Source organism: Sinohyriopsis cumingii, chromosome 3 (assembly GCF_028554795.1).
Source record: "Sinohyriopsis cumingii isolate HCF-2022 chromosome 3, ASM2855479v2, whole genome shotgun sequence".
Taxonomy (NCBI): Eukaryota; Metazoa; Mollusca; class Bivalvia; order Unionida; family Unionidae; genus Sinohyriopsis; species Sinohyriopsis cumingii.
Genome location: NC_142963.1, coordinates 38,716,270 through 38,728,834, shown reverse-complemented (window position 1 = coordinate 38,728,834; position 12,565 = coordinate 38,716,270). Strand labels below are relative to the sequence as shown.

General features: G+C 32.8%; 1 long non-coding RNA gene across 1 annotated transcript; it reads left to right on the top strand.

Annotated features, from left to right (window-relative positions):
• Positions 1-378: 378 nt before the first annotated feature.
• On the top strand, positions 379-1,989 carry LOC149802723 (uncharacterized). Its single transcript, XR_016419931.1, has 3 exons — positions 379-491; positions 844-981; positions 1,897-1,989. It is a non-coding gene; the product is annotated as an uncharacterized LOC149802723 (long non-coding RNA).
• Positions 1,990-12,565: the final 10,576 nt, after the last annotated feature.

Genomic DNA, 12,565 nt, shown 5'->3' with positions numbered 1-12,565 from the left:
AAGCATAAACAAATGCGAAAGAGATAGAACCGGAGTAGGGAAGGGAGAATAAAAGGTCTACCCAGCCAATGAACTATAGTGTATCTTATGTAAAATAAATATTTATTTGCACCATTGTATCTTTGATAAATAGCATAATTTAGTTCACTTATATCCCATTGTAGTGTATTTAGGTGTCGCAAATGTGTGAAGGATTGAACATTGTAAGCAGGGGTATTACCCCATTCACTTCAATACAATATCAAACTAACGTGGAGTTTAGCAATTGGTCCACTGAAGAAAAGGAAAATAACGTAATAGTTTGAATGGAGCCTTTTCACCATCTACGGTTATTTATTGACCTTTTAGCCTATAGATCTTCACTTTCATGAGGTGCGCACACTATAAAAAGCAAGCTAAAATCTCTATTTGGCACAAAGCTACATCAGCAGGTGTTTGTATCCGGTGGACTTGCGTAAACAAACTTTCAATTTATTGCGACCTGAGAAAAGGTAAAACTGCAATTTATTATTCTAATAATATAAAATTCCTTCTTTCAAGTAGTTTGACTTATTACTCATTTACAAGACAAAACGTTGTAATTTAATTATTTAAAAATGTAACCATTGTAGCCTATTCCCCTTTTAGATTTGTATTGAAATAACACCCCATAAAACATCACAAATTGCACTTATTTTGTAAATGTTATGTCTAATATTTTGACATCATTTATTTTATATGTGATGGGGAGGGTAATTTTATTTGCGCTGATTTCGATTATTACATAGGGTTCTAAACTTATTGTTGCACTCAAGATAAGTATATATGTGTACTTGTTATAACTAAATTCTTCCTTTCTTAAAGTTATCATATTATGGAGAGGTCTACAATGTTTCTACACTCTCTATTGGTGCTGCTGGTTGCTATCCAAGTGACCTTGGACCTGTCTGTGCAAATCTTTGACACTTGAGGAAGCCATCTGTAGTAATAGTGTATCAACAGGTTGGTAATAGTTAAAAGGTTTCTGAAAGAGACGCAATACCAAAATCAAAAATAACGCGAATACTTTTGATGGGTTTTGTGGTGGTAGTAGTCTTGGTAAAGATTCAAAAGATGATGCTACTTCTTATACTGAAGACTGATACTAATATTATGACGGCAACCACTACATCTGCTGATGTTGCTCTTACTAGTGCAGATACCTCATAAATATCATTCATACAAATTATGGTTATGAGGATTTTTGCCTACTTCGCTGTATTTACTACCATACAAATTTGAATCAAATTAAAACAGCATTAAAAGTCATTGTTGTAATTGCCATTAATAAGTACGCTTTTATTAGTTCATGTGTATGAGTAAGTAAAGGTTGCCAAACTTCAAAGACTGGAATAATTACGGCATTCATTTTAAATTTATTCAAGAAGATACATTAGATCCTTGTAGCTACTGACTGAAAAGTAATGTTACAAATTTAACAAAATATACCTTGTATATTTACATTGTATCACGAACCAATAAGCACACGTCGAAGGAACGCAAACCAAATATCAACTCTGTTGTTTCTCGAGAAATATGTTTATATGGTTTTAGTTTATACACATTAGTTGACATATTCGTTTTGTATTATGCTTTATTTTAATTATATTTCAATCATTTTAAGGTTGTATTATCACGAAGGTGATAAACCGGATGAAGTCTCTGTAAAAAGGAAAATGTACATACATACATACGTACATACATACATACATACATACATACATACATACATACATACATACATGTATGTACTCTAAAATTCGATAATAATGAATATAAACATAGTGAATTTACAACATATGTAATTATAGGGAAATTTGGAGAGCTTTAATGCATAGTTTTAGAATTATATTACAAAACTATGTTTCTGTACTGCAGTTGTTCTAGCACGTGTCACAGGTGGGGAACCTGACATGATAGGAAGTGTTGCACATACAAGATACGCGATCGAAGTGTACAATACATACAAAGTGAGTACATAAATCCAGTAGTTATATACGTTGGAGTCCAAGCATTAGCTGAGCTTTGTTTCTGATATTCATTTTCTGATGCTGAAGGAAAGAGTATGCAAAATGATGAGAACATTTATTACCTTAATATTAGTCTAAGTCTTTCGATTTTGGATAGCAGCCAAAGAACAGTTCAAATGAGTATGAGAAGGAAATGTGTTATAAATATTCATAAAACGTGTCAACGAATACCTCGTGTACCCGTTTTATGCAACATTCGTTTGGTTATAGGGTACAAAATACACGTTACTTTCATTCACGTTACTTTCACGTTATATATCATTCACGTCGCTTTCGGTAAATTGCATTTTAGATAAAGATAATATTAATCGGATGATACGTTTAATGGTCTATACTGATTTTGTGATCTTTTTTTTTCTTTCAAAATATGGTGATGTAGTACTTGCTTTTACATTTTTTCTGAAAGCATTGTTAAAGATTTCCAAAATTGATTTTTTGCGTTTGGAACTTGAATTGAAACTTCATAATTAATTCTATACATTTTGATTTTATAAACATCAGTCATTTTGTCCAGATAAATTTTTGAATTGTAAAAATATAATTCTAATTCCGCAAAATATTTAAATTCAGAAAGAATGTAATCACTGAGAAAATAAAATCATTCCCGACCCTTGTAAGAAGATTTAGTTTCTGCACTTGTGATTTCGTTTCTGTACTTGTCATTTTTTATCATTATTGAATTTTGTCGATATTCGCCTGAACCAGTCATTGCCCTTTATGCTTGAAATGCCAAGATGGTGACAGTGTTATGATTAGGATGGGCTAGAAATTATAAATCAAGAATGAAATGAGAAAGTTAAATGTTTTATTTAACAGAGATCACTTGTTTGTTTTAAATGGGTGGCCAATCAATATATTGAAGTTTTAATTATGAAATGACTACAACGAAAAGTAGCAACTAAAGATATAGTTTCTGTTTCATTTTGATAATTAAATCAATTTACTAGCTTTAAAGCATATGCAACAAAACTTACTTAATGACGGTATCAAAAATATTTCTTCAATGGGACACATGGCACACCCGTCTAGTGGCCTAGTCTTTAGAGCGTCCGCCTCGAATGTGGTAAGTCGTGGGCTCGATCCCCGACCGAGTCATACCAAAGACTTACAAAAATGGTAATAACAGCTGCCTCGCCTTGCGCTCAGCATTAAGAGGTTAATGTTAGGACTGGTCGGCCTGGTGTCAGGATAACGTGACTAGTTGGGACATTATGCTACATGTCTGCGGCATGATAACCCAATGCTAGACATCACTATAAACTGCTACACTACAGACATCGTAGCGATATGACTGAAAAATTGTTAAAGCTACGTTAAAAATCCAAATCGCACACACACACACAGACACTTGTCACAAACCAATGTGTGAACCTGTACGAATAGAACAAATCGATTAACCAATATCAATTGTACAGTGAAACAAGACCATATAGTACACAGTTATTAGATGGCTACTGCTATGTCTTGTATTTAGCGTATTTTGTATCATGAGCTAAAATATAAATTAGCTGTTAAAAGATATTCGAATGCAACTGATTCTTTCTAGATTACCATTGTGTACCAAATAATTATCACAACTGAATAATTCTAATGCATGCGTCTGAAGAAAGCATATTTTGTGTCATGAGCTAAAATATAAATTACCTGTTAAAAGATATTTGAATGCAACTGATTATTTCTAGATTTCCATTGTGTGCCAAATAATTATCATAACTGAATAATTCTAAAGCATGCGTCTGAAGAAGATATATTTTAGCCTATACAAAAAATAATTAAACTATTCCTTCTGCATGCGAAGAAGAATTAGTCATTCAAGAGTTCGTCATAGGATGCAAAATCTCAACTGTTTTCTTTGCAAGAGTCTCCAGAGAGAAGAGCAGATATGGCATATTCTTTTCAACAGCGTTTCACATTTATCTCTTCAGGGGGAGCAGACGCAATTATCCTTGAACAATGGTCTTGGCTCCCTGTTATTTCCACAGAACGCCACTGACTGTGGAGGCATATTGCGCGACGACGAGGATTATGTTATTGCTGGTAAGATACTTAACTTTGAAAACAAACATGAGCTACCCGAGTATTCTGTATGACTCTAAGAAGGTGTTCAATTCTGTGTTAATTCTTTAATTGTTTAACTCTATAGTTAAATTTCCATTGTCATAGAATCATATACACGGTTCGAGTTTTCTTTCAGTTTTGGTGTTGAGTGGCGTGATTGGTTCGGTAAACTTGTTTTGCTGACGTTGAGCTTAATAACCTAAACGCTGTAAAATGTAAATGGGCCCTTGTTTATGTGTAAGAGAGTCACAATGCGTAACAGCAGCTTACCATTTCATGATACTATTGTATTATGTCAAATAGACGGTAGAAACTAGTATTGGAAAATAGGTGTCAGTCGCATTGAACGTGCATGATTTGTTATTGCAGGATTTTGATTGTGCATATTCCATATATATCATATCTTTTGTCATGTACCTACCCTATCCTTAAAGTATACAGCCTGCAGATTCATAGATTAGAGTTTTCTTAAAAGATCCGCTCCTAAAGCACAGTTAATTAGTTGTGTTTCTTCTTTAGTTATCCTACACGTTAGTCGCAATGGAGCATATAAATGAAGCTGAAATAAAGTAGTGTAATCGATATTCTTTCCTCTGGTAAGTGTTTCCAATACTTAATCCAAATTCAAATTGTTGCTTTTTGCTTTGGAGCAAACATTATGAAAATATATTAGGAACTTTCATGATTGTATTGCCAGATGTGGCCCATAGTCCCTCATTCCACGTGCTGACATATATACTTCCGTGATCATTATCTCTAAATTATTCGTAATATTTGATAAGTAAATTTTCAAAACTGACAGGAAAGGTAGCGACCACTTCTATGCTGCATTATCTTCACAAGTCCAACAGCCGGTCATATCCATTTCTAGAATATAATATTTTAGGGGTGTGACGTATATGCTGTAAAGGTTCAGCCACACTTGTAAAGGACACACAGGAGACTATACATTTTGACATGTCCTTCCACTGAGCGAAAATATCAGCTTAAGCTGAAGAAACAACGCTTTGTTTTTCTCTGTGAACAGTTTATTGTTTAACAGAGGTGTCTTGTACGACAAAAAGTTAGTGTTCCCAATATGAATCCTCTGATAGTATGACTATTTATTAGTGGTACATGCTGCCTCGATTATTTTTCACTGATCAAGTGAATTGTCTCATTATATTTCAGTGGTATTGTTATAACGATAGAAACTGCCATCTCAGTAATTGTGCAAATCATTCCTTTTAAAATGATAATCGAATATCAATAACTCAGTAAACCAACGGATACTTTGGTTGAGAAGAAACCGAATAATAGAAACCTAACAATTATATAACCTTGCTATCATAACGAACACTTACACGTGCTGTTTTCGATACATTTCCTAAGAGTTTGTGGTTCATTATGATGTCTTGTTTGTTTAATAATGATGCATTTTTCTGTGAACAACACACAGTTTCAAAGTGTAAACGGAAGGGGTTCATTGATAAAATAATATTCCAAATAACGAAGCGTCTATAATGGGAAGACACTTCACAGGTATAGACACGGAATATCGGAAATCTCCCATATAAACACATTAAAGATTGTCAAAAGATCCAAAAAGCAAAACGATAATAAAATTGGTAGAAAGATAAGAATGTACATTATATTATTTTTCTTTTAGGATCTGTAAACAGCATCGGTGTACTGGTCAGCAGCAGGCGTTTTCATATTGTTCAATATTCATTCATCCAGAATTCGAATAACTACGCAAGAATTCTGCAGGGTGAAGTAAACTGTATAGATATCTAAGCACCGTTTATCAAGACAGCTCTTCGAACGGCTTCATGTATAATTATAACAAACAGAATAGAACTTTGATTAATTAGCTCGGATTTATCCAATATTCTTTCCCTCTATGTATCGTTTCTTCTTTCTATCAAACTAATATAACAAAACAGACCAGGCCGATTAAATCCATATTTGAACAGGTACAATTTGTCTCATTGTGTCCATTTCACCTGCCATTCGAAATGACACCTAGAACTATTGAGCAAAGCAAATCACCATTTGAGGGCAGCAGTATCATTGCACATTGGCCCTTTTCATTCATAGTATCTGTCAAATAAACAATATATATCTCTGTTGCTTTTTCTTTTCATTTTCCCCTTGCATAATATTACTCCCACCCAAAACTAATTTGTTTGTGATAGGTTTCATCTTTAAGCATTTAACACTGTGGTCGTCATAAAAATCATAAAGAATACTTTTCAACCAAAAGTCTGTATTAATTTTGAATAATCACCTTGAAAAATGTTTCAACTTGCTACTCTCCTTGTTAGCTTTCCCCTTGAAATCGGGATTCACGTCCCTTTGTTCCAATTGCCCAACACGGTGAAACAGATTCTGTTCAGATCAATATACAACTTGTACCTTCTTTTAAATGTACATTTGAGCAGTAATGTCTTTCTGGAAATATTACCTAGTGTAAGAATGTATATTGCTTACTGGCTGTCTATAACTGAAAACTAAGGTTTCTATATGAGAGTATATATATATATATATATATATATATATATATATATATATATATATATATATATATATATATATATATATATATATATCAAATACATTTAAACAAATCTTGGCTTTTAAAGTGTTGGCATAAAGTAATTTGGTAACCTATAATATCCGTGTATCAAACTTTGGTCGGCCCATCGCGCAATCATAGGCATATAAAAGCATTCTATCATCTGCACGCTGTCAATTCTAGGTCTATAACTCAATGATGAATTTCCATTAATTAACCATTAATGATTAGTGAGGTATGGAAATAAGGATAAAAAGTATTAATAATGCCCGTGTTCTACATGAATTAATCATGGTACAAAATTTCATAGCAATGATTTTTGCCTTCAATTCCTCTTTACAGAATACGCATGAATCTGGAGTACGAGAAGAAACGATTTTTAGCTGAATGAAAACCTTGAAACTCAACTTACTTCTGGTAGCCAACGATAATATGGTTCGATGATAACGATATGTGTACACTTTCCTTGTAATGTATCTACAGTGATTATATAACTGGTTTGTCCGTTAAGCATGAGAGGGGAGGGGGAAGAGAAAGCAGAAAGGATTGTGATGAAAATGTATACAAATGTAAATTCATCTAGAAAATTAGGATTTGTAATACCTTTTATCGTTATTTTCATACGTCACTAATGATTAATATGTGGAAATTGATGCTTGATCTAGAATCAACTCCAGACATGCTATTCCGCAATGGGCTGATCGCAGTTTGATATACCAACTGTATTTGTATATCGAATTGCTTTATAAAAACATTTTAAATCCAAACTTTTTATTTTAATGCATGTTATATATATAGGCAATTGTACATTCACGTAATGAAGAACTCTTCTCACCCCGTTGGAGGTGGCTTCCTGTTTATTCATATTGATTCAATAAATATAAGACTCATTTATGATTCAAACTTGAAAGATGGTTTCTGGAAGAAAGTTGGTAACTACAAACACAACATCTTTACCTTCTTTTACACTGAACGTACTGCCAATCATTTAACGGCGAATGTATTAAATGGAGTTTGGGCAATAAAGTAAGGGAAAAAACTAACAAGAGGTATTTCTATATTCCCAGCATTTAAATTTATTTACGTTTGATCGAAACCATTATCATGCTTTTATTAATTTTACTACCGACCATACAATTATTTTTTCCATCTCTCTCTCTCTCTCATTCACTCTCTTCGTATAGTAATGAAAGAAACCAACCCCATTCCAGAACTTTCCATTAACTCAGTTTACCATTGTATCAGTAGTGTACTCTGATAATTGAGAAATAGTCTAAAAGTCATCATAATGGCTGATGCTTAATGAATTAAAATACAAAACTAGGGATACAATAGACAATGATCTAATAGTATCTGGAAATCTAGTGACATTTAAATTTCTTTCCAATTACAATTATACGAACAGGTTCTTTACCAGGCATTTGTGCATTAGCTGCTTCTACTCATAACGTTTAAATATTTTCATAACATTCCCTGGCAGTACTGTAATTATTTCATTCATACACATACAAGTGTAAAGATAACCTTAAACAAACCATCACTACAACAACAAATAGTTTTGCTTTTAATAAGCATTCGTCCCAAACAGTTCAAAGACGCATTGTTTGTATATATCCTTTTAATGTTAATATCGAACGAAACAAAATACCGTGAAAAATCAAGTAATTGGGTCCTAAACTGGATATTACTATTAAAAAATTGCGTTCGCCTTTGATACTGCAGTACATTTTGCTATATCATCCATGGTCGGGATCAACAAAACGCCAGCATAATATGGAGAGCATCGTGCTATAACCAACCTAGTCAAAGCATAATAAACCATCACACACATGTAGTGGAAACATAGATTTCATACATGTCTAATGTATATCACATAAAGCTTAAGTATCTCAGTGAACAGTGTCACTGCATCCGTAAGAGTGAAACCATACTAATTTCATGGAAACTTAGCACACAAAAGTATACTCTTTAGCAATTTTGTAACAGATGATTATGTATATGAATTCAATGCAGCAATATAAACGAAAAAGTAGGTAACTAAATATGAATAACATGTACAGTTCAGTATCAATGCACGTATAGATCATAATGTCATTAATGGGTGTCTGTATATATTTCTAACCGTACGAATTTTCACTGCTAAGAACCAGAATCGTTTAGTCATTTTGAAAAACTGATTGTTTGTCAGCTGCTTCCAATTAGTGTTATATTGGTCGATATCCGTAGATAACTGTGTTTCCTTAACACTAGAACTACTTCTGTCGCATTATCGCTTTTGTTTTCCCACATATCCGTTTTAGCACTTTCCGTTCCACCGTTGTTGATAAATTGTGTAATATCTGAATTATTCTTCTAGCAATGCGTGTTATAGTGAGGCTTTACTCTGTTGGGCAGATTTGGATTTGCCTAATGGTGTTTCTGATCAGTTATACAAACTAGGGTATCATTAACCTTTAACCAAAATAAAGAAAACAAGTCCATTGGTTGGGTACAAAAACTAATATTACAAATAAGCAACATAAAATTAATTTTTCTTCTTCTTCTTGTTATTCTTCTTTTTCTTCGTCATCGTCTTCTAGTTAGTAGCATTGGTTTATTATGCTATTCAACACAATAATTAAATAGTGATATTAGCTGATCTCTCCAAAAAGTATGTTTCACATAAAATAATTGTAACTTATTTTAATGAAACCAATAAATTAAGCAAACTCGCTGATCTAGTTTGACCTTGATAACAGACTAATTTCGCTATTAATGCACAACTTACATATAACACTGAATCAGATTTATGACTTATTCCAGCCAGCTTACATATAACACTGTTATTGTTATTGTTGTTGGGTTTAACGCCATTTTTCAGCACAAGTTAGGCTATGCATGGCGGCCAGTATTAATGGTGGAGGAAGAACCCGGGAAAACCCCAGGAAGAACCACCGACCCACGAGAAGCTACTGGCAAGCTTTCTCACATACCCACATTGGCCGAATCCCATATAACATTGAACCAGCATTATGACTCTTTTTCTAGCCAGCTTATATAAATAGGTTTAGAAACAGAGATCCACAGTTCAGATAAAATCTGTATTAATCAGCTGCTCAAGTCTTTGAGATATCTTCACAATATATGCAGATTCTTTATTTAAATGAATGTTTTGTAACAAATTAAATACTTAGCACAGATTTAATGAAGAGCTAAGGAGAAAAGTTTATAAAGTCTCTTTAGAAACATATTACTCGCACATACATTCAAGAAACAAATTTCATTCATAACTCATTGCATTTTCTTTACACCCTCCAAATAGTATTGTAATATTATAGTACCCTTTGAAAGATTGATTGATTTTTTTTACTCCGCCAATTTAAAGTGAGACTCTTCACATTAAGTGACTGATTCCCATAAATTTGCCCTTTTAATCAACAATTGTTTATTCTTAATTCCTACTGAAACAATATATTCTGGAGACATCAGGTCACCATTGATTCCTGTGTTTTATGGATGGATGGATGGATGGATGGATTGATGGATGGTGGGTGGGTGGATGGATGGATGGATGGATGCATAGGATTTAATGGCAGATCAACAAAATCCATGCAATACAGTGCTCACTAAGACCTACTTGTAAAGATATACTAATATCAGTTGCATTAAACTAACGTACATCCTCTTCCTAATATATGCAAATCGTTAGTCCTACAAAATAAAAGATATACATGGACAAAGATGTTAAAAGACATAGACCAATAACTAGCACTTTTTTCTTATCTTTGAAGGAGAAGAATGTATAACAAAACTTCCGAATTTCAAAGTAACATAATATTTCGAGGAATGCTATTTTATAAATTATAAGTGAATGGGACAATATAAAACTAGCACATAAACACAAACAATTCAGAGACGTACGTACAAAGAGAGATAGAGAGAGATGCAGAGAACATACATATGGATCTATGCATAGACCTTACCAATGATAAATTAAGAGTTTCAAAGCAGTAAATATAACTGTAGCTAAGAAATATATCTACACCCAGTCTGGGACTATTGGTAGTTCATGAGTTGTACGTGTTGTTTCAAAGGGCAAATGTAACCTTTCGTAATTATTTGAAATAAAGGTCCTTTACCAAATATGCCATTACCAAGCAGACCATCCATACACAAGGCACTTTTGCTACTGAACGTCTTCCTGATTTCAGTCAACCTCAAAGGGGATGGGGACTAATGCGGGTAATGGTTGCATACTGCAAGAAATAAACTTCTTCTTATGCAATATACAGCATTTTTTATGCGTGGAGATGGATCTGGAAGGGCTTATTGTATTACAGGTACTGGTGTAATATTTACAGCGATTTACAATTTTGTATGTAAGTGGATAAATAACCTATAAACATGCAGATATGAATCACCTATCGACAGGAAGATATTTCAATCAGAAGAGCACATTAAAAGTACATAAATATATATCTACACAAACGCACACAAGCACTGACAGAAAGTTATATTCATATATGGACATAAGAAACAGAAAATTTAACACACATATAACAAAGCAATGAAAATATGATATAGTCATATATGTGCATAATAAACTGAACATTATAAAGAACATGCTTCAACTGGATATATTGTGTATTTACAGTACCAAAGTAAGTTTTGGATTTCTATAGTCTATTTAGGCTTACTAGCCTGTAGTTCTATATTTTGTAGCAAATGAGACTCGATGTCGATGACTGTTGCTGTACTGTGTTTGATTGATAATCATTCCAAAGAAGTGGCCATTACAGTCATTTATGCACATATACTGAGTTTCAACTAGAAGACACTCAAGAATTCTGAGATGACAAAAAAATGTTAATACTATATTATTTGTATTTAGCATTGTCCAGCATCATTATAACACATATATATACCTTCTTTTGAGAGCTTTATTCAAAATATTAATATATATTTCTAAAATTGTAAAAATGTAAATAGATTTATTTCACGGCAACTTTCAATTTACCAAGAACAACCATTAACAGAGCTCCTTCCAGAATATATAAATGATGTCAGTTTCACACAAAGCAAGAAACTCAGTTTTTTAATTCGTTTTATTTCTCACGTATTGGTCATTTCTTGGTCAAAGTATATAAAGGTTGAAACACATAACGCATGATGGTATTTTGGGGTATATTAAATGTATATCAACAGTAAAAGATAATAATATAAGGCTAAATGCAGATTAGAAGTAACATTGATAAAGATTATGATCATTAAACTATATGTTTTAATGAACATTGACAAGGGCATTTATAAAAGCAGTTTGATCACAAATATGATAAAGGTTGACACAAACCTAGTGAAAACAACATTCACGCATCAATTTGAAGTTGAGAAAAGAAAATTGGTTCCATTGCTGTCTTTGTTCCATATATGTTTCATCACTATGATTGCTACCATATTTGGAAACTGGTATGTGATAAGATCTTAGAATGACAGTCAGAATCTTCCAAAAGATCAAGCAAATCAACGTGTCACATGTATGAACAATTAGCATCTCTTGATACTTTTGGTTTCGGTCTATATGATGTGGTGCAACTATTTGTACTTCCGTAGATAACAGAAAGAAGCCAAAGCAATAGGTTTAGTAAATTAAATAAACAAAATATTTTTCTCTACCATATAAAATAAAACAGAAAAGGAATTTATACATTATTTTGAAATAAATCCCAAAATAATCCAGAATGCTCTGTCGCAAGTCCAAACATAGAGAATAATCCGAATGAATTAAAATAATCTTGAATGTGATGGTGTACCGTAAGTCTTGATTTATCATAATCCACAATGTCTTGAAATGAATTCACAATAATCCCAAGTCCAAAAAGTCAATAAGCGCATTTTAATTATAAATAATTATATAATTCATCTC